The sequence below is a fragment of the Tachypleus tridentatus genome, chromosome 3, assembly GCF_004210375.1.
Source record: "Tachypleus tridentatus isolate NWPU-2018 chromosome 3, ASM421037v1, whole genome shotgun sequence".
NCBI classification, from domain to species: domain Eukaryota; kingdom Metazoa; phylum Arthropoda; class Merostomata; order Xiphosura; family Limulidae; genus Tachypleus; species Tachypleus tridentatus.
In genome coordinates this window covers 20,976,854-20,998,822 of record NC_134827.1, presented here as the reverse complement: position 1 = coordinate 20,998,822, position 21,969 = coordinate 20,976,854, and the positions used below count along the sequence as shown (strand labels likewise).

Below are 21,969 nucleotides of genomic sequence, written 5' to 3'. Positions count from 1 at the left end.
CTCTGTCTAGCAACAGGTTTCTTAGGGAATTAAATCTTTTGAAAATCTTAGTAGAGATATTCCTTCTTCTTGGCAAATTTGTCTGCGTTTTCAAAAGGAGAAATAAGGCTATGAATGGCAGTCTCCTTAAAACAACTTGAAAACGTTTACAAAGTAAGACATTTTAACTATATAAATTCAAACTGTAGTTAAGAATATTGTCAGATTCCTCATCCACTTAATTATTATCAGTTGGTTTTCGTTTATTTGATGTATCAAAGGTCAAATATTTATTTGTCATTTTATATGACCATTTTATGATTGACCCTTGTTATAATTAGAATTTTGTAAATGAATAAGTTTGTACTGAACATGTGTGGTCGTTATATTAAAAGAACAAAGTCCTGCTTTATAGACATAATTTCTAAACCCAGGTCTATTAACCATAAGAAATCGCCATGTTTGCTTTTACAAATAACTAAACACTGTTTTGTTTGTTTTGAATTAAGCACAAAGCTACAGAAAGGGCTACCTGTGCTCTGCCACACCTGGATGTCGAATTCTGGTTTCTAGCAGTGTGGGTGTGCAGACATACCGCTTTGCCATTGGAGGACACTAAACACTGACTTAAGTGGTATGTGGCATCTGATAAGTGGAACCGAAACAGAAAACGTTCTATCAGTTTCTGTTTTTATCTCAAATATACTTCAATTATCTAAGGACGTTTTACCCAAAATTACAGATTTAAGAAACATGTGTGTTTTTCTTTAAATGTAGAGTAACATTCCATCATGAGATTAATAGTTTCGTCACATTTGGCTAGATTAATAGTTTCGTCATATCCGCTTAGATTAATAGCTTCGTCACATCTCGTAATATTACACTCATTGCTTCCTCCATCTCGTTACAGCTCAGAATACACAACTTGAAACTCTCTTATATTCGATTCAGTCAACAGGTAGGTGTACTGAGATAGAAAGGTAGGATCACTTTTTTGTGATCAGTATACCTCATCCAGATCCGTACCTGTTACATCTTGGAGTGACTTATGAAATCTTCCGTCATCATGGCACAAGATAATCCAGCTTTCGAGCTTCAGGTAATATTGGAAAGATTTATGTATTTATATGGGGCAAATCTGTAACATTGTTTTGTTTGTTTGTTTGTTTTTTGGAATTTCGCACAAAGATACTCGAGGGTAATCTGTGCTAGCCGTCCCTAATTTAGCAGTGTAAGACTAGAGGGAAGACAGCTAGTCATCACCACCTACCACCAACTCTTGGGCTACTCTTTCACCAACGAATAGTGGGATTGACCGTCACATTATACACCCCCACGTCTGGGAAGGCGAGCATGTTTAGCGCGACGCGGGCGCGAACCCGCGACCCTCGGATTACGAGTCGCACGCCTTACGCGCTTGGCCATGCCAGGTCCAATCTGTAACATAAAAATGCTGCACAATACGCTTATATGACATTGTAAACGTGTTAACCAATACAATTAAAGAAACCACCAGAACTTTGTGGAGAATTATCATCTCACAAAATGTTTTTGAATTATAGTTTCTGGGAAAAAATAAACATCACAAAACCGCTATAAAGATAACTTGTTTTAATATCGATAAATTGGGTTGTGTATTTAATATCTAGAACTACGTTAATCATTAATTTAGGCATTTCTAATGAAATTATTGAGTATGAAAATACACATTGTTGTGAGTGATTTAATTAATGGGAGGTTTTGTTAGAATAAAACTTTAATCTAAAGGTAAAGAAGTAACGCCACAGTTTTAACATTTTATGGTGATCAATAAGTTAAACTTATTGAAAAATATGTGCATTTTACAAAGGTCGGTATACAATCTGTTATTGTAATAATTATAATGCTATAGTTTTTTTCAAATTACAATTTAACGCAGCAAAAATTGCAATGATCTTCCCTTAAATTTTCATAGCCATTGTAGTAAAATGGTCTAACTGACTTTCCTTGATAATATTATTTGGAAGAAGGAAAGATATTTTTCACTCAGCAATATGATTGATATATTTCTAAATTTTTTTAAAAATCAAATATACGGAATTATATGTATGTGTGTAAGGAGAGAGCTTGCCTAACTTGCTCTATAACCTCATTCTTAGTTGAAATTTTGTGTATATTTATAAATTCTGAATTTGAATGTGTATTTGTTGACATACGTTCTAATGGTTTCTAAATAGGTAATAACAAGTAATGTAAGAAAGTATTCTTAAAAATATGATCATTTAGGGTGATCACACTCATCACCACAAACTAAAATAATGTATTTTCTAGTTGGTATAAAGTATGTAATTAAACAAATTGGACCTGATGAGTCGAAGTGGTTATGGCGTTCTGCTTTTCAAATCCCCGTTTCACGAAACACGTTCAAACTTTCAGCTGTAGGGGGTGTTATAAAATGATGGTCAATCCAATTATTCGCTGGTAAAAGAGCAGTCAAACATTTAGCAGTGACTGGTGATAACTAGCTGCCTTCTCTCTATTATTTTACTGCTAAAATAAGGACAGCTATCGTAGATAACGCTCTTGTAACTTTGCGTAAAATTCAAAAGAAACCAAATTAACAAATCTGTGAAATAGGTTTTCTGTGTTTAAAACAGTAGAACATGCGATGCATTGTAATATGGTATTATTAGCTAACTGTGAGGATTCAAGGAGATCATGCTTGCTTTTCTGGTGATAATTTTATATTCAGATTTCAATTTATCCTTCTCAGATTATCCACTTTCTTACATTACTTGTTATTAGCTACTTCAACACGTTTTGAAATCATTAGAACGTGCGTCAACAAAAATACATTAAAATTCAGAATTTATAAATAAAAACGTATAAAATTTAAACTAAGAATGAAACAAACGGATGTGAATTTATAGGATTGTTTTAGTATTTAATATTAATTTTTTTATATGCATATATGTATATATATGTGTGTTTACACGTAGAATGAAAAAAACGGCTGTGAATTTGTAGCTTTGTTTTATTGCTGAATATTAATATGTTTATATATGCATATATGTTTATGTATGTGTCTCTATACATAGGAAGAAACCAACGACACAGGAAATGAAACCCAGACAATAGTTGATGAAATACAGGTAAGAATCAATTAGTCCGAGAAAGAGACATTCTAACCAACCAGTTATATTCATTTTTACTTTAGTTTATCAACATTTTATGCGTAAGAAACATAAACTAGGAAAAAAATGTAAAAAATGAAATGACATTTCACAGAGGAATCCGTCAATTTTCCAAGTTCATTCCAAAACGTTACCTCATTAGTTTAATAGCTGAAGAAGAAAAAAAACACACCAAATTAATCTTGAAAAATACAGGTTTTTATTAAGTAAACGTAATACGTGCGCATCTAAAAATACTTAACTCATTTAATATGTATTTGTTGTCCATCTATTATCTTACAACAAGTAGACGTCTATTGCGGAGGTCACAAACGAAGATAGAGTCAGAGGTGACATCTTATACACTGTAGAGGAAGTTCCCTGTTGGTACCTGTGTATCCTACTTGGGATTCAGGTAAGAACGTGGAGATAAATGTCGTTTTTGTTTTCCATTATATATTATTATGTATATTATAATCCAATTAAAAGCATACGATGTTTCAGTATAAAACAAGTTGATTAAGAAATTTTTAACTGACATTAAAACTGTTTTACTTTGAGTCTCAAACTGAAATGTTTAAATTTACAGACCACTGATGTAATTACCGAAAAGTTGGCTAATTTAGTCACATGTCAGACATTTAAGACTAAACTGTGTGTTTTTCTCTTCTACGTCCCAAAAACTTTTATTATGAAGAAAAACATACAAAAGAAACATCAGTGTTACACACTGTTAATATAAATGTTACACATTGATAATATTGATATTCATATACCCTCGTAAAAATATATTTGTTATGTTCAGTAAAGATAAGTTGAAGTATTTTACTCATAAATCATCATGACGTTTCTTTACAATTTTAATTTCACTGTGTCGAAAAGTTCTTTGTTAAACATTTTCTCTTGCTTCTGTTGTATTTTAGGTAAAGTCAGTTTATTGAAATATGAATAAAAACAATGTATTTATTGTTTTAAAATAACAGCAATATCTAACAATGTTCGGGACGACTATTCCATATCCTTACATAATCGCACCAAAGCTTTGCATCCAAGAATCCGATCCAGCTCGAGGCTACATATCATCAACAATATTTTTTGTGTCAGGTTTAGGGACCCTAATCCAGACAACATTCGGTACAAGGTAAGATTTCATAACATCTATCTAACTTGAATTGTCTTAGAAATGGGACACATTTGGAATGTAATAAAACTGTAACATTCTGTAGATGTCTTTAACCACAAGAAACAAGTGAAAGCCATGTTACACACCTACAGTGACGTACAGAATCGCGACGATACATGATCTAACCATTTTTGTTTTGTTTTATTTGTCTACTGCTTACATATCTCCAAAACTAGTGATACCTCGATTTCATGGTTGTTTTGTCATGAACAATAATCCTTTGGAATAGTTAGTGAAGTTTTAGAATATGTGTTTGTATACGGATGCAATCCTCGAAAACCCCAAGTAACTTACCAATCACTTATTTAACTGGTTGATTTCCTAAACACTTGTAATTATATTTATATTTAATCTTGAAACCCTAATTCATTTCACAATTTCATATCATTTTTATGCGAACCATATAGATTTCCACCTTCATAATCAAGCACATCCTGTGATATTAACTATGCATTTATAACTTAACATGTTTTTAAACATTTCATCTTCTAACTTGCTTCGTCAAGCTAGCTATGACCTGATTCTTTGTTTGTTTGTAATTAAGTACAAAGCTACATAATGGGCTATCTGTGATCTGCTTACAACGGTTATCGAAACCCAGTTTCTCGCGGTGTGAGTTTGCAGATATACCGCTGTGTCACTGGGGGGCATGACCTGGTTCTTCAGTGAATTTGAATATAAACTTTATGATATTTTTGCAGGAGTCTAATTGCAAAGTATACTAATACAATTCTAATAATTTCATTATTGTATAATTTAATGCATAAAGTCTTGTTAATTATAATTTTTATTTATTTATATCTCTGTACGTTATTGTTTGAACGTTTTTGTGGGTATCTAGGATGTGGGCTTTAGTTTTCTGTAACGCACTACGTGTGTGTGACTAGGATTCGAACCCGCTACTCAAAGAATATCAGTCCAATTAAATGTGATTTAATTGTGATTACTGTGTCAGAGTCCACAGTAGTATGCACAAAGAGAAGATTCTTACATGCATTATTCCCAAGTGTCTGATGGAGCTGCTTATGATCCTAACATTGTGTTATTTTTGGAATATAGCTTCTGTTTATGTACAGTTTGAAACGAATGTTTCGTGCTTGATGGCATAACAAGAAACGAAGTCAGTGTCGTCTCAGACCAACACTGTATTATGATCATTAGCCAACCTGACGATAGTTTGGATAATTAAGACATCCGCATTTGATCTGACACAGAGCTACACACAACCCTTTGTTGGCACTGTTCAACAAGAACTTGTCTTTCCTTAATGTGCACGCCATATTTCTTGTGAAATACATTGTTGGTCTTATATCATCCGTATATCGTCTTGTATGAGCTCCATCCAGTTTCATAATATAAAACCACTGTCAAGTTCGTACAGAACACTACCAGGCAGGTTATTTTCCACTTCAGGCATATTTTTTTACATCGTTCTGGCCAGTACAAGTGTGTTGGCTTCCAACAGTAATATATGAGAGCACAGTGGTAGCTACATAGTTCTTACTTGAATACTTGGTCCAGTTTGCTACTGATTATACCAGCTGTGAACAGTACTGGAATAGAAGCTACTGGTCGATTATCGAAGACTCAGTATCAATAGATACTGCTTATTCCTTAAATATGGTAATAAATTGATGATTCTTCCTGAGAACATAGTCCAGAACATTTTGGCGACCAGCATTTCATTCAAGATATTTTTCCCGCTCTGATAGTTCGATACACATTCACATCTTCCTCGGTAATGTCAATGCTGTGAGGTGTGGTAATTTGAGAAGATTGCGATCTTAAAGTGAAAGAAGATAGGCTTCATTGTATCATGAATGTGTCGTTTCTAATGTTCTCTTGTGGTTTTCTTATGTTGGTTGCTAGTGCAAAAATTCACTGAATTAAAATCTTGAATGACAATGGTTTACTTCTGTGTATACTGGACTTAAAAGTAGCCAAATGTTCCTCTAACTATCGTCGATCCCTCGTCCTCTGGTTATTTCGTCAATTGTCTGTAGGCTTCTCACTAAAATCTGTCCTTCAAGAAGGTGTATAGAGAGGCTAGCGTAGTATTAATTTGAGCTGCTTGCCACATGGAGACAATGTGTACCTCAAGATACTTGGTAGATAACTGTGTCACAAATAAACATGTGTGGATATTGTGTAAAGGTAGGACAATATCTCCTGCAAGACACATAAGTGCAGTCTGAGGTCACAAGTGCCTTCTGATCTAAGAAAATTATGCGTGATGCCCACTGTATCAAGATATGAAGACATACCTTTGCAGTGTAGAAATCTGTCAATTATACCTTTGAAGTCCGTATTGTAGATTATATTCCTCGAAAATGTTTAATGATTATGCGATGGCTACTGGCGTACTGTCAGATATCAGATCATTGTACAAACTGGCTGCCTTTCTAATTTCAGTATCAATGACTTTTCTGTCAAAAGAGTCACGTCTGACAACATACTTCTGACTATCTATTGATGGATCATCGCTACTGCAACTTCAACATTTTCTACTGCACCAGTATATGATCATAATACTGTCCTCATCATACTCATCTGCATCAATCAGTTCCTAGCTGAGCTGTTCTGCAACAGAACAGGCTACTGGGATGTGACTGGCAGTGGCATGAGTAGTGATGTCTTAGCCAATACATGTGTGTGAGGCTATTAGCAAGTGCTCATACATTGCACTGTCATCAGCCTTACCAATTAGTATGTGGCTCACATTACCTCTAGCGTAATCTTTCTTTAAGAGACACTTTAAACAACCAAACCAAGCCATTATATGTCTGATACACCAAATGAAGTTCATGAATGTACAGAAACCTCTGGACCTAAGAATAAATCATGGAATTTGCTTCCATCGGTTTGGAATTTTACAATTATCAGTGGTTTCTACCAAAGTAGCCAATGGAATGTCATGATGGGTATTACATAATACGGTTTGATATGGTTACGAATGAATTAAATGATACAGTAGATACAGGAGAGATTTGTTGGTCCAAGGTCGATCATAAGTAGTCAAATTATTTCCGCTGTTCCAGAATAATAGGACCAAAGACGTATGAAAATACTCCAGAGTGTGTTAATAGAACTATCGACAGTGTCTAACGTGGCTGGAAGTCCAACTTTTCATAAGTTACACACTGCAACCCTATGCATAGCAATGTGAAGTATTCGACAATAAACCGACCAACATCTGAATTATATTCTATTGTTACAGACATTCGAAGGATAATTCTTGTGTCTTTCTTTGCAGGAGTAATTGTGGCTATGATACCCAATATGAGCAAAACGTTGAGGTCATCAGTGGTTCTCAAACTGTGGTCAATATTTTCACTCATATACTGAATGTAATCGTCTGCAGTGAAGTTAGCGGTGTGAATGTTGTGAGATAGAGCAGTACTCTATTTAAACAACTTTACTTTGTGATTTAAGCTGCATAAACCACGTTCACTGATGTACTCGAAGAGCATCCTATAGACCTTTACGTTACGTGAATCTTGTAATTTCTTTTCTTGAATAACTTTAAGTTTGGTTGTCTTCTGTCAAAAACTTTTATTCAAACTCTGAAGTTGGAGCTGCAGAGTTTATGGTATATAACATTAGCTTCACGAAGTTCTGCGCGTACTCTATTCGACCCGTGACAAAACTACTTTCAATAATTCAGAAAATCCATCGTTCTAAAAGTAATTTACTTATATGAATATTTCTTATCAGAATATCTGTCTGGTGTCAAATAATTATAAACAACAAGTAAGATGTATATATACGAGTATGATATTTGATGTAGTTGTTCTTTAGCATAAAGCTATACAAAGGGCTATCTGTGCTATGCTTACCACATTTATTAGAACTAGTTATAAATTTTGTGACTTTGTGGAAGATTTTACAATAACTTACAGTTTGGTTTTGCTTGTTTGGAATATGGCACTAAATTACACAATGGTTATCTACGTTTGCTGTCACTAATTTAGCAGTGAAACACAAGAAGAAAGGGAGCTAGTCATCATCAATCCCGGCCAACTATTGGGCTACTCTTTTACAATAGTATTAGGGAATTTACCGTTACTTTATGACAGCTAAAAGAGCGACTATAAACACTTACAGAAAAATACTACAATATTTTATACAACTGTGATACTACTTCAAGTTTTATACTGTAATATATACTTCAGGATCGTACTTATATTGATTATTATTACTTCGATTTGTTGGTATATGCTTAATCTATATAGCGCAATTACGGTCACAGCTACTTTAATATTTTGACATGAAGAACTGACTTTATGTCTTTTTTATGTAGACTTCCAATAATTCAAGGCTCGTCCTCCGCCTTTCTGGCTCCGATATTTGCTATTTTGAGTTTACCTCAGTGGAAGTGCCCTAGTGAAGAAGAAATGTTGTCGGCAACAAAAGAAGAACTACAAGAAATCTGGCAAATCCGAATGAGAGAGGTGAGAAATTATATAAACATAGTTTATTAAAATAATCAATATTCTACTTAAACTAATGATGTTAATATTAATGTAACCACAGCTTCCTGATCAGAAAGTGAGTGGAAGGTTATGAATGACACTATAAAAATAGTTATATCCGTCTTATTCACATGCGTTTGTCCTTTCCATTTATTCTATACCATTGAATTAAGGTATGTTTGTTTGTAGTCGAACACAAAGCTACACAATGGACGATAAGTGCTCCTACCACCACGTGTATCGAAACCTGGTTTCTTGCATTGTAACTATGCAAACATACCTCTGTGCTACAAGGGGACAATTGACTTAAGAAAATCAAACAATAAAATATACAGAGATAAAGAATGAAAGGTAATTCTTCAAAGAACTTAGCCCGTGATATGTATTTATACATCTTCCTATGAATGATATACCTACGATCGAGTATATCAAGTGTACTTAGTTTTTATTTCTGGTACGTTTCTTACATAAAAATATATCTATTTAAATTAATATAATTTTTATCTGGAACACAATTATTTACATTGAAGCATGAGATAATCCATTCCACTGAACGTAAACGTAGTATTAAATTAGTCTGATTTTATCGCACTAGGCAATTATCGTAAACAGGTATGAATACAAGTGGTACCACAATGATCTGTACTTTTGTATTATTTTAATAAAATATATTATAAAATAACTACTGTGATGTTTTCTTCAAAAATTTACTTTAAGTGGGCACATAACAGACTTATTATATATAGTTTATCTCCATGTTGTTCATAATATAGCTCCTTATATATTTCACTAGATACAAGGCGCTATGATTGTGGCATCCATCTTTGAAATGGTTATTGGACTCACAGGTGTTATTGGAGTAATGCTAAAGTGGTTAACACCTTTAGTTTTCGTCCCTACCGTATCTTTAATAGGACTTTCTCTTTTCGAAGAATCAGCTTCTACAGCTGGTAAAAACTGGGGAATAGCAGTTATGTAAGTCTTGTTCTATAATTAACTTATTGATGGTGTTTTGTTATAATTATAGATATGCTTGTGAGGTTCAACTAAATCTTTAGCTGAAGAAATAAAAACGTTTCATGGGGTCGCTCATGTACGATAGCTGAGAAATAAATAGTTCTACCACAGAGCCAGCATACACTTCATCTTGACGAACTGTATGAATTATTCGTTTCTGTGTAGCTTCCGAAGAAAAACACGTCTTCTTATAGATAATGTAACTAGTTGAAAAGCTGTAATACATCTCAGAACCTCAAAATATATCTAACAATTTTTAATGCCATGAAGAATTGACTGTATTTGTTAATCCTAGTAGAGCCCCTAATTTTGTATCATGGAAAGGTGATAAGCGCAATAAAATAAAATAGTTTTGTATTAACAGTGGTTATCATTATGTGAAAAATGAATTGTTATGAATTAGTTTTCTTCTATCACTATTAACCAACATCTCGAAAGTAAGTACGATGTTCCAGAATTTTCAATTTAAAAATATATTTTGGGATCAAACTGTCCTCCGATTTAGATATTTGCAGCTTTTAAAACTGTGTTTCAAAAAGAAAACATATTCAAAAGAATGACATAAAAGTCTTTATATAATGTGTTATTACAGCAATGAACTACAACCTTAACCATCATGAAGCTGAAACCAAAACTGAATGCATATCATTCAGTAATTGAAAGTTTTCTGTATTGTTGAGAAGAGGTTATAAAAGCTCTTAAATAAATGTAAAGAAATCCTACAACCATAAACTAAGCTTAAATATTTGTTCTTGGGTTAGGCTTAGTATAGATTTTTTTTTTCAATAAATATATGTATATCTTCACTTATGTACAAAATACACATTTATCGTATTTCTACTTCGAAGATTTTATTTTATGTTTTTAATCCTTTTAATGATTAAAAATAAAATATAAAATATTTTGTATTGTAAAATATAAAATATTTTATTTCTCTTACTTGATTTGTAGCCATTTTTAACTCCATAATATTTAAATTTCTTGTTATTTTAGTTATCACATTTATTTATTTTGTCTTAAAACAACACTGGTGTTGTTTTGACATCGAGTGTCAATGTGATATGGAGATGTTGGGAATTATGGTAAGAAAGAAACATGGCTCAGAAACGTGGCTTGATAGTGTTTGTAAAAGAAAGGTTTAAATTCACGTGGGCAGTTTTCTAATCATTTGAGTTCATGATAGTAGAGAATACTATTAGTTATTTGCAGACCCAGGAGGGATCCCATGGCGATTCAATGAACCCGGTCATAAATGACGTCATAAAATAATAATCGGTTTAACTCCTTGGTGGGAACAGGAAGTTCCAGGATAAGTTTTACATTCGTTATTGGTGATATAGACTAATAAATAACAGGTTCTAACAAGTAACTTTGGTTATTTGATGTTCAGTGCTATAGCAATAAGTATTTATATACCAATTCTTGTTTTGTTCTTCTTGATTTTTTCAGGACAATTTTCCTTCTTGTGCTGTTCTCACAGTATCTCCAAAACATTAATATTCCTGGATGTAGCTACAGTAAAGAAACAGGATGGAAGATCAAACAGTTCCCATTTTTTCAAGCTTTTTCCAGTGGGTTTACATTTTAATACGGTTCACGTATATTCCATTTTTCTATAAACATACACTAATACTTTAATTATAAATTTCTGTGGCTGAATAATTAAAATCTCCAAATTGATGTAGCTGCAACGTAAAACTTTTTGTTGTGAGATTTGATCAAATCATGTATATTAAGATCAGGTTTGTGTTTTATAAGGTTTTATTTTCATACAGTCTGAAATGTTAAAAGAGGAACCACAACAACTATATCACAAAACAGGTAATACATAAATGAGATTATGCATATTTGTATTTTTGTGGGAAATAAATATCACATCAGTATTTGGAACTACATATTATTTAACATCATCATTATATTCGGACCAGCATGGCAAGGTGGTGAGGGAGACTGACTCTGGATTTCAGGGTCACGGGTTCGATACCCAGCTCCACGAAACATTATCGCCTTTTCAGTTTTGAAGGCGTTATTATGTCATAATCAATCCCATTGTTCCCTGGTAAAGAAGTTTTCCAAGAGTTGGCTGTGGGTGGTAATGACAAGTTGCCTTCTTTCTAGTCTTTCATTGCTAAATTAGGGACAAACAGTGATGTGTTGTTTGGCGTGAAGTTCGAAAAAAACCAAATCAGTTGTTATATTATACATATATTTAAAATTATATACACAGTTATACTAAAGTTTTCGTTACTGATTAAATAAGAGTGAATGTCCACCTCATTCTACAATTTACTTATTTCTTATCAAACATGTCCACTTTGTTAATAAGTGGGCATTATTTTTATGTTTATATATACATATAATTTTGCTCCCAATACTTTACAGTTAATGGTTTACTTGAACCAGTTTTAATAAAAGTAAAATGCATCACGCTTACTTTATTCTTTCTAATGCCAAAAAAAAATAACTCCGATATTTTTTTTCCAGGTTTTGCTTACCATAATTACAGTGTGGGTATTTTGTGCCATACTAACTGCTGCAGGTGCCCTAGGACCAACCAACGCAGCGAGAACTGATCTTAGTGTACAAACTATATATTCCAGTCCCTGGTTCAGGTTCTCTTATCCAGGTAATCAGTTACAGAAACTGGTTTTTTTTATCATTCTATATAAAGCAGATTAAGATTCTCTTTCTCAGTTAGTAACTAACAAAATTATATCCTGGTCGGATTTTCTAATCAGAACCAATATTTCTGTTCAGTTATAGAGAATCAAATTTCATTATGAAATTCACAAGACAATTTAAAACCCTTATAAACTTATACTAACTTGAATTATAAGTCAGACAAATTAAACGCGAAAATGTGAAAGTTGTGGAAATGTTTTATGTTGTATTGCACATGTATTAACTTGTTGATGTGTATTTTACAATGTTATATTTGAGAATATTGAAGTGGAAATTTCAATAACAATTGACACAAGTTAACCATCACAAAAAACTCATGTATTCTACGACATATGTTGCAACACGTCAACAAATATTCCATAAAGTGAATAAAATATGTTATGCAATTAAGAAAAATATCGATGAACGCTGATTGAAAACCAGGTTATGTTTGTGTCTTTTTGTATATCCTCAATTTTGTCTTTCAGGACAATGGGGTTTACCAACAGTCAGTATTGGTGCAGTTTTTGGAATATTTGCAGGAATATTAGCGTCGATAGTACAATCAGTAGGAGATTACTACGCATGCGCGCGACTAGCCTGTGCACCTCATCCTCCAACAAGTGCCATAAATCGTGGAATTTTTGCGGAAGGAATTTCCTGTATCCTCTCGGGAATCTGGGGATCTGGATGCGAACTGACTTCATATTGTGAAAATATTGGAGCAATCGGAATAACAAAAGTATATCAAAGTTTTCTCCTGTAAAATAGTTTCGGTTCACCTCTCCTGGTATATTGTTCTCTTTTGTGAAATCAATGAAATATTAGCTAATCCCAAACTTATTTACTTTTATAATGATTTTAAATACTAGAGTTACTTCCTTGGACATACTATGTTAATCTGAGACGCACACACAACTCAAAAAAATGAAAGGAACAAATACATATTTCACTATATTTTTTCATAATATATTCTAAATATGTATGAAAAACATATCCGCTCGTCTACAAGTGTATTTTTTAAACTTGCGAGTGAAGATTCAAGCAACTCAAAAGAAACTGACTCATTCATGGAGAATACAACTCAAGTTATCCTATGTTAGGGTTTTAGGTGAAATTATGCATTCCTCATTAATTCTTGGAACAAACGTCAACATGGATCTTTTGCGGCTCGTTTTGTCAGTGTTTACCTTCACCTTATGTACCCAAGCAGTCAAGCACCATCTGACAGAGAAAGAGGTGACCAGGTCGGTTCAGATGCTGGAGGATGGCCAGACACAAAGGAGGGTGGCACAGCGCGTCGGTGTGTCACCAAGCGTCATCAATCGACTTTGGCGACGCTACCAGGAGACGAACTCTTATGGCAGGAGAGGCCGTTATCGCTGCACAACAGCCAGAGAGGACCATTATATCGTAACTACCGCTCTGCGGGACAGGTTAGCTACGGCTCGGTCACTGCGATATAACCTTCAGCATTCCACTGTAACCCGTGTATCGATCCAAACAGTTCGCAATCGTCTGCACGAAGGAAGCCTCAGAGCCAGACGGCCTGCAAGAAGCTTTTGCTGACAACGTGACAACCTGCAGCCAGGTTGGAGTTTATTCGTCAGCACCTGGACTAGAAACTTCATGAATGGGCCACCGTATTGTAAACAGACGTCTTGTGATATTGGACGTGTGAGAGTGTGGAGACTCTGAGGAAAGCGATTTTTTGCCTGTAACATTGTGCAACTCGACGGTTATGGAGGAGGTTCTATAATGGTCTGGGCAGGCATATGCTTGGGTGTCCGCATGGACTTATTCATACACAAAACGAGTGCTCTGAACGCACGACGATACAGAGACGAAATTCTAGAACATATTGTGAGGCCTTTTTCCGGTGCTATCTTCAATGGGTTCATTCTAATGGAGGTTATCGCGCGAGCCCACGTCGCCAGAATGTGTATGAACTTCCTTGACGAGAAAGGAATAAAAACGTTTTAGTGGCCAGCCAGATCTCCAGATTTAAATCCGGTTGAACATTATTGGGATATGTTGTCGAGGCGTGTTAGTGAACGCCAGTACCCTCCTTAGAATGTAGAGAACTTCTTACAAGCCTGGTAGACAAATGAGCTGCCATACTCCAAGGTAACATCGATAGACTGATTCGAAGTGTGCCAAATCTGTTTCAGGAGTGTGTCACAGCCCGTGGAGGTCACATTAGATATTGAATGTTTCAAAAATTTCCTGAATAAACGCATTTAAACTGTTTAAAGTATTGTTTCATATGGGACATCAGTTTTGATCATGTTGGTAATTTAAAAAAAAAATTATTCCTTCATGTTTTATCGTTCATCACACATTAAAGAATGGATGCAGATGAAACTGAAATGAGGAAAATTACTTGAAAAATAAAAAAATATAATCACAATTAGAACTGAGATACATTATATAAGAAAACAAACTTGTTCCTTTAATTTTTGAGCAGTTTAAAAAGAGTATAATCGTTAATACTTTAAAAATTTGTATTCCAGGTCACATTCGTAAGTTTCTTACTTTTTCTAACAATCAGGTGGCTAGTCGACGGGTTATTCAGTGTGCGGCTGTTACCATGATGTTATTTGCTATTTTGGGGAAGTTTGGAGCCTTCTTCAGCACTATTCCTGAGCCCATTATTGGAGGAATCTACTGCGTTATGTTTGCAATTGTAACGGGACTTGGACTGTCTAATGTTCAATTTATCGACTTGCAGTCATCCAGAAATATTCTTATCCTTGGATTATCTTTATTTATGGGGATAACCATACCAAAATGGTTTAATGATCATCCAAATCACATTGATGTTGGTACGTACTATTTATGAATGTGATCGAAGTTTTATGAAAGAAGCGTGCATTGTTTGTTTGGTTTGTTGTTGAGCTAAAATCTATGCCCACCAGCCCACCAGGGGTAGCGAAACTCGATGCTCCTCGTATATTGTGCTTGAACTCAGGAAATTTGTTGAATTTTGCCTGATATTTTTAATACTAATAAATTATTTTTTTTTAATAACACAGGTGGTTCAGAGCGCCACACTTTCAATACGTAATACACTAAAGAAATTAACAGTGATTTTTCTAGCAAAATGAGTGAAAGACATTGAGTCACAGTTTAAAGGAGATTTTGAAATGTAAACAACAACGCTGTAAGTAAGAGGTAAAAATACTTCAAAAAAGAAACCTTACATGAGAACTGTTTTATTTTATGCCATTAAAAAGTTCTTACTAAATTAGTTCTTGGTGGAGTTATAACTGTGACAGTCAAGTCTTAATATTCGGCTAAGAGTAGCCGCACAAGCGGTGAGTGCTGTCAAGTGTTTCTCCTCTTACCTATCAGAAATTTCAAATAGGAAAATGAATGTGGTCGACCCTTATGGTTCTCTAACTTGGTCATTTAGTTCATATCTCTTATAATGTGTCATTCTAGTTGAAAATGCCAACACTTACATAAGGAATATCTAAATCATTCCCTTACTCCATACACACACTTAAGTTTTAAACTGTTAAAACAAAGTATTGTTAAAAATAGAAATATTTTATAATTAAAATAGTATCCAGAATCTTATTTCTTCATGTAAGACATATGTTCTAGAACACAAGTTTTAATTCACTAGAGAAATTGCCTGGGCCTTCGCGTAGAGACATGACATAATTATTGGAAATATATACATATATATATTCAAGTGAGTCTGTATAAGAAATTTATTAAATTTAAGAGAAATACGTGTAATTTATAAGCGTTATCACAGTCATTACCAAAGCAAATGAACCAGTTTTAATATTAACCTTACAAAAATGTTTATATTTTAAGATTTTCTGATTATTAGAGAACCACTTTTACAAATTATTCTTTGAATAACAACAGGCAGGTAAAGCTGAATGTATCTTGACATATTATTATAAAAGTCAACTACTTTTAAACTTTGGCATACCAGTTCAATGCACTTTGAAAACATAAGAGACAGCGAGAGTGGTATACAGTTTCACATCTCAACGCTCCACCTCGAGTACTAAAGATTTACGTTGTGTTTGTGCGTGAGAATTTTCTTATAGTAAAGACACATCAGACTATCTGTTGGGTCCAACAAGGGAAGTCGAACCCGTTATTTTAGCGTTGTAAATCCGTAGACTTACCACTGTACCACCGGGAGACTTCACGTTGTGTTTACTGGTAGTGAGATTTATGGATCACTAATTATAAAACAAACACACATACAAATATTGATCAGTAACCATTTAATATTCGATTTTCAGAGTGTTTGATATTTTATATTTTTTTATATTTTATATTTTATATTTTGACTCGTTTTCATATTTATTATATGTTTTTGATCAATGACATATTTATAACCTCTTTGTTTTTTATCTGATGAACTACAGTCATACTTTAAAGTGATGTAACATACCAAACTACAAAGCAAATGTTTAGAACTTACTATCTTGTAGTACGCACTATGTACTATGGTAGCCATTAATAAAAACAGGAAAAACGTGCACAACAAAAAATACAAATTTATTTCGTTTAGGGAATGACGCAGCAAACCAACTCATCACAGTTCTCTTGAATACCAGTGTGTTTGTTGGTGGACTCATTGCGTTTGTTTTAGACAATTCCATACCAGGTAAGGAAACATTCCTTTGACAGTTTGTGAATAAACCGAACAAATTTCAACGTTGCAAGTATTTCCCTTAAAATATTATTTCAGGTGTTTTTAAGTTACAAATATTAAACTATTCGGATTTTCCGAAGTAAAAATGTGATATATTATAATTTCATTGTCTGATTAGTTTGCGAAACACCTTGCAATATGAAATATTTTTTAGAATATCCACCCACTTATTTACTTTTCATTTTTTTAACTTCATAACTTTGCTTTCTTGAAAATGAAATCAGGTTATAATGCTACAATGTTATGTTTATTACAACTACTAGCAAGCAATATTACCTCTCAACTGCTTCTTCCTCCTCATGATTCACAAGTCTCAAATACCAACAGTTATTTCAATAAATACCTCAGTGATACCCAAACATATGTATTAAAGATGGTATCCTGCTAGCTTGTGAGTTTCGACATGAAGTCAGTTTCAAACATGGCACCCCAAAATCCCAAGAAGGAACAGAAACACAAAATGTGATACCCATATCTGTCTCAACGAACCTGGAGGCCAACTCTTATATCATCATCATGTTCAGGTGATCTTCAGCTGGTGTTTTAGTTCCTGTTTTCAGAGGCTACGTCATACAAATAAATAAGTCCCTCCTGAACTCTCCTATCAAGTTTCACCTGGTTAACTCTAGAACTGTGTGAAAAACTAAATTAACATAGGACAGACAAAAGTACTAGATATTTATAAACACACACAACTAAAGAGAAATTTCGGGACTGAGATAAGAAATTTCTGGGCTCCCCTAAAAAGTAGTTTATGTGAAATTAGTTGAGCTTGTTTAACTGTTTTGTAAACATGTTAATTTACCAAATGGTATTATATAAGTAGTTTAGACATATTTAATACCGTTTAATTATAAAAGACAGTATTTCTAGTAGTTTAATAGCTTCAGATTTATATTTGTAAATATTCATATTACAAAGTAGACATTTGTAATACGGAGAAATAACAGAAGACAATGTTTGCGAAATACGTTAAATAGCGAACTCCAACTTGCCGAACCTAAACGATAACTTGTTTAATCTAGGTCATCCACCGATAAGCAAATATTAAAACTTTCTTCGAACATGATTTTAAATTATGTATTCCTTTAATAAATTTTAAATTAACAAAATTTGTTTCTCACAAAATAACAATTTTCTTCGTTTTTAACCTAGGCTTACTAGGAGGCCCGAGGCCAGGAAATTTTCTCAATTTTCTCCCCTTCCCATGTTGAGGGAACTAAATTTTTGCACAATTAATAAGTTTTAATATGTTTGAAATTTATTCTCCAATCTGGAACTCTAAATATCATTTTAGTATTACAATAATAAAGGCAAAGATTACTATAAATACGTAATTTCTCATCTTCCCTTTATAAAGGATAGAATAAGGTATTGAAAATCATAGAATTCGGTTTTATTAATTATTTATAATCAAATTATAGTTATACACCGGTAAACAATTACACAGTGGAAAACTAGAGTATATTTAATTTTGTAAAGACATAAATAAATATACTGATTATTAGCAAGACTAAATTACAGGAATACTTGGAAATAAAAAAACATATCAGTAATGAATAAAGGTTCTACTGTATCCTGTATTAATGATCCAGAATAAGAATGAAATCCTTACTGGTAGAATACAATGTGAACATCACAAGACGATCATTGAAATAAAACCCAGTGTGCGATAATTTATATTTAATTCCTTCTTTAATTTGGCATTAGACAATTTAGAAACATTTCTTATAAAAGTCTGTATAATGTGTTTTATGCTCTAATTCGTATTGTTTAACATATTGTTCTGTGTTGGTGGTTCTTCGCAAATGATAATTTTACTTATTATATTTCTCATTGCTTCTTTTGTTCATTGAAAACGTCAATCAAAGTCTGGTTGTAAGATCTTTATAAAACCTATTGACTCTTGCTTCTTAAAATATTTAACTTAGGTTATGTCAAAACAAAAACTTAAAACTCTCAAAATCTCATCGTACGTTATGCTCTTAACATCTTTACCTATTAATTGAGGTTTGTCAAATAAAATTTAGCCTAACCTCTATCATATGAGAGATTGATAATAGTCCATATCTTTTCTTTAATATAATATACAATGTTACGCATTCGCCAAACCTGAAGAATTAAAGATAGTGGATAGATATGTATGTGGGTGTAATTACTAGCAGCTTGTTTTTAACGGTCGCTTTAACATACTGATAGGTGATGGAATTGGAACAATCGATAAATGAGAAACATGTTAACATTAATGTACTATAATAATAAAAACGAAATTATTGATAAACGATCTGAACACTTTCCAAAATAAGTAAAATAATAATAGAAGATTTAAATTATTATCAAAAATAATATATTATAATATGAATGTATTGATTTCAGGGACAGACGAAGAAAGAGGACTTATCAAATGGAGAGAGCAAGGTGTTCAACATAATACGAATGAAGGCGATCAGTTGACGCTGTCGTCACCTTCAACCTATGACCTCCCATTTGGCATGAATGTAATTAAAAGATACAACATTTTCAAGTACATTCCCATCAGTCCAACATACGACCAGAATATTTTTCTTCGTAAAGTGAGACCATTACTTAAAAGATTTAAACTTAAAAGTTATAATAATCATAACTTTGATTCAGAAAAGTAAAGATACGGTCGTATTTAGTTTATTTACAACAGTTAACATATAAGTCAGTATAAACGTATAATTAGTTTGATACGATAATACTTGGTTATTTTATTACATTTTATCTTGGAATGTTTACTAAATGTTACAAGAAATATTCATAAACTGAAATATTATAATCATTTTTCCGCTAAACCAGATCTAAATATAATCAGTGTTTGAGGTCATTGTACAACCCAGCAGCGTGGTAATTTTTGTGACCTGTTGTCCGGTTTAGGTGTATAATCACTTTAAACAAACAATACTTAACAAGATGTGATGACACCTTCGGTTGTTATAACTTGTACGAAAAATCGTTCTCGGACTACGACTGAAAATATTAAAGTTATAATTTCTATCCTATTAAAATATCTTCTTCCATATAAATACTACGTTCATTACACATAGTACTACACTCGTATTGTACGTTTCCTTATAGGTATTTTGATGTTCTGTATGAATCATATATCTATGTATATAACAACAAGTATTTGATTCGAATATTTAATTGTAAAGGATCAAATTAAAAATAACGTTTGTATATCAGTTAACTGATTCTTCAAAATGTTTGATTTGTTTTCTATATTTATTATCTATAAGTCATACGAAATAAAACCCAAAATAACGTAAGAAAAAATCTGAGATTTAGAGTGTTTCAAATTATTTGATATATACCTAGTTCTATAGCCAGTAAAACCTTTAGAAGGTTTAATTAACTGTCACCAGTTCCACAACATCTTCAACAAAATTTAATGAATGATTTCCTGCTTCAGAACAAACTTTATACAATCAGGATTTCTTAACAATGTGGTCGTTGTTGGTATAATCCATAAATAAAACTGGTTTTTAAACTCTAACAACTAGTTAATAGTTTTTGACTTAATAGTTGAAAATTGAAACTGTAAATCCTACATTTTGTTTGTTTTGTTTTTGCTTTATGATATCATTTTGAAATGTAGTGTGCTTTTGAACTACAGAATAAATTTAAACATAAGACGATCTACGTCATTCAATGAAACTGATATCACTTGTAAGTACTATGTAGTCTTTATGTTCCATTTAATAAACAACTTTAAACATAAAACGAAATTTACAATTATAAAATGTTTTGTATTCAGTTAATGCATTTGAACTGTCGTTTGAAAACGTAAATATTTTGAATATTTCGATTTAAAGAAGTAAATGTGTCACTGATATAAAGTTTCATAAGTGACACAAACTAAGACGTCAATAATGTGGATCTAGTAGATGTCTAAAACACAGCTACAAATCTTGTCATTTCTAACACTATATTTGTTCATAAACATTTGACCTGGACAGACTTGAGAAATCTACCGACTGGAAGATTGTGTTTATGAAAAGTGTCCTCTACACGTGAAAAATTATGTGGTACTTCTATCAACGGCTTCTAGATTCCTTAAATACAATAATTATTTAATCCTACGAAGTTTTATCCGCGAAACTACAAGAACAACAAACACCCGCCATTAGAGAAAATGTTTAAACCTTTGTAACTAGATGTCGTTGTAATAACTGTAATGCTCCTTTACTCGGTATCAGTATTTAGTTTTCAGAACATCATTTAACATTAGTATCACGTATTATATTTTACATAGCAAGAACTATTAAAATATTAGATTAAAATGACTATTAAAATCTTAGACTATGGGAAGAAAATTGAAAGAATTAAATAACTTTCCAGTGACACTAAAAATTTCCTTAGATTTTCTACTGATCCAACTAATATGAAGGAAAATAGATTTATAACATACTTGTACTAAAATGTATTAATTACATTATTTATAACGGTATTGAACGAGTAGAATTTCTTCCAGTGTTCTATATGGAATACCTTAAAGTGTAATATTGAATAACTACATTCGAGAAGAGAGCGGCCTCCCGCTAGTACAGCGGTATGTCTCAGGATTTACAACGCTAAAAGCAGGGGTTCGATTCCCCACGGTGGGCTGAGCAGATGACCTTTGTGGCTTTGCTAAAGGAAAACACACAGACAAGAGAGTGGTGGTTGGTTTCACGTTTTGTGGCGCAAAGCAACTAGGCTATTTGCCGCAAACATCAGGTAAAAAGTTAAAAGTAAAGTAAAATTATTAAAATTCTAAAAAAAAAAAAATGAATCAAGGTAAAACAAAGTTTAATT

At 32.9% G+C, this 21,969-nt stretch overlaps 1 pseudogene across 1 annotated transcript; it reads left to right on the top strand.

Moving 5' to 3' along the window:
• The first annotated feature begins 855 nt into the window (after positions 1-855).
• Positions 856-20,874, top strand: LOC143246506 (solute carrier family 23 member 2-like; annotated as a pseudogene). The gene is made up of 12 exons (XR_013026001.1): positions 856-1,078; positions 3,057-3,110; positions 3,442-3,546; positions 4,115-4,272; positions 8,615-8,765; positions 9,580-9,761; positions 11,253-11,374; positions 12,288-12,429; positions 12,953-13,206; positions 15,016-15,289; positions 17,008-17,103; positions 19,528-20,874. The product of XR_013026001.1 is annotated as a solute carrier family 23 member 2-like (transcript).
• The last annotated feature ends 1,095 nt before the right edge of the window (positions 20,875-21,969 follow it).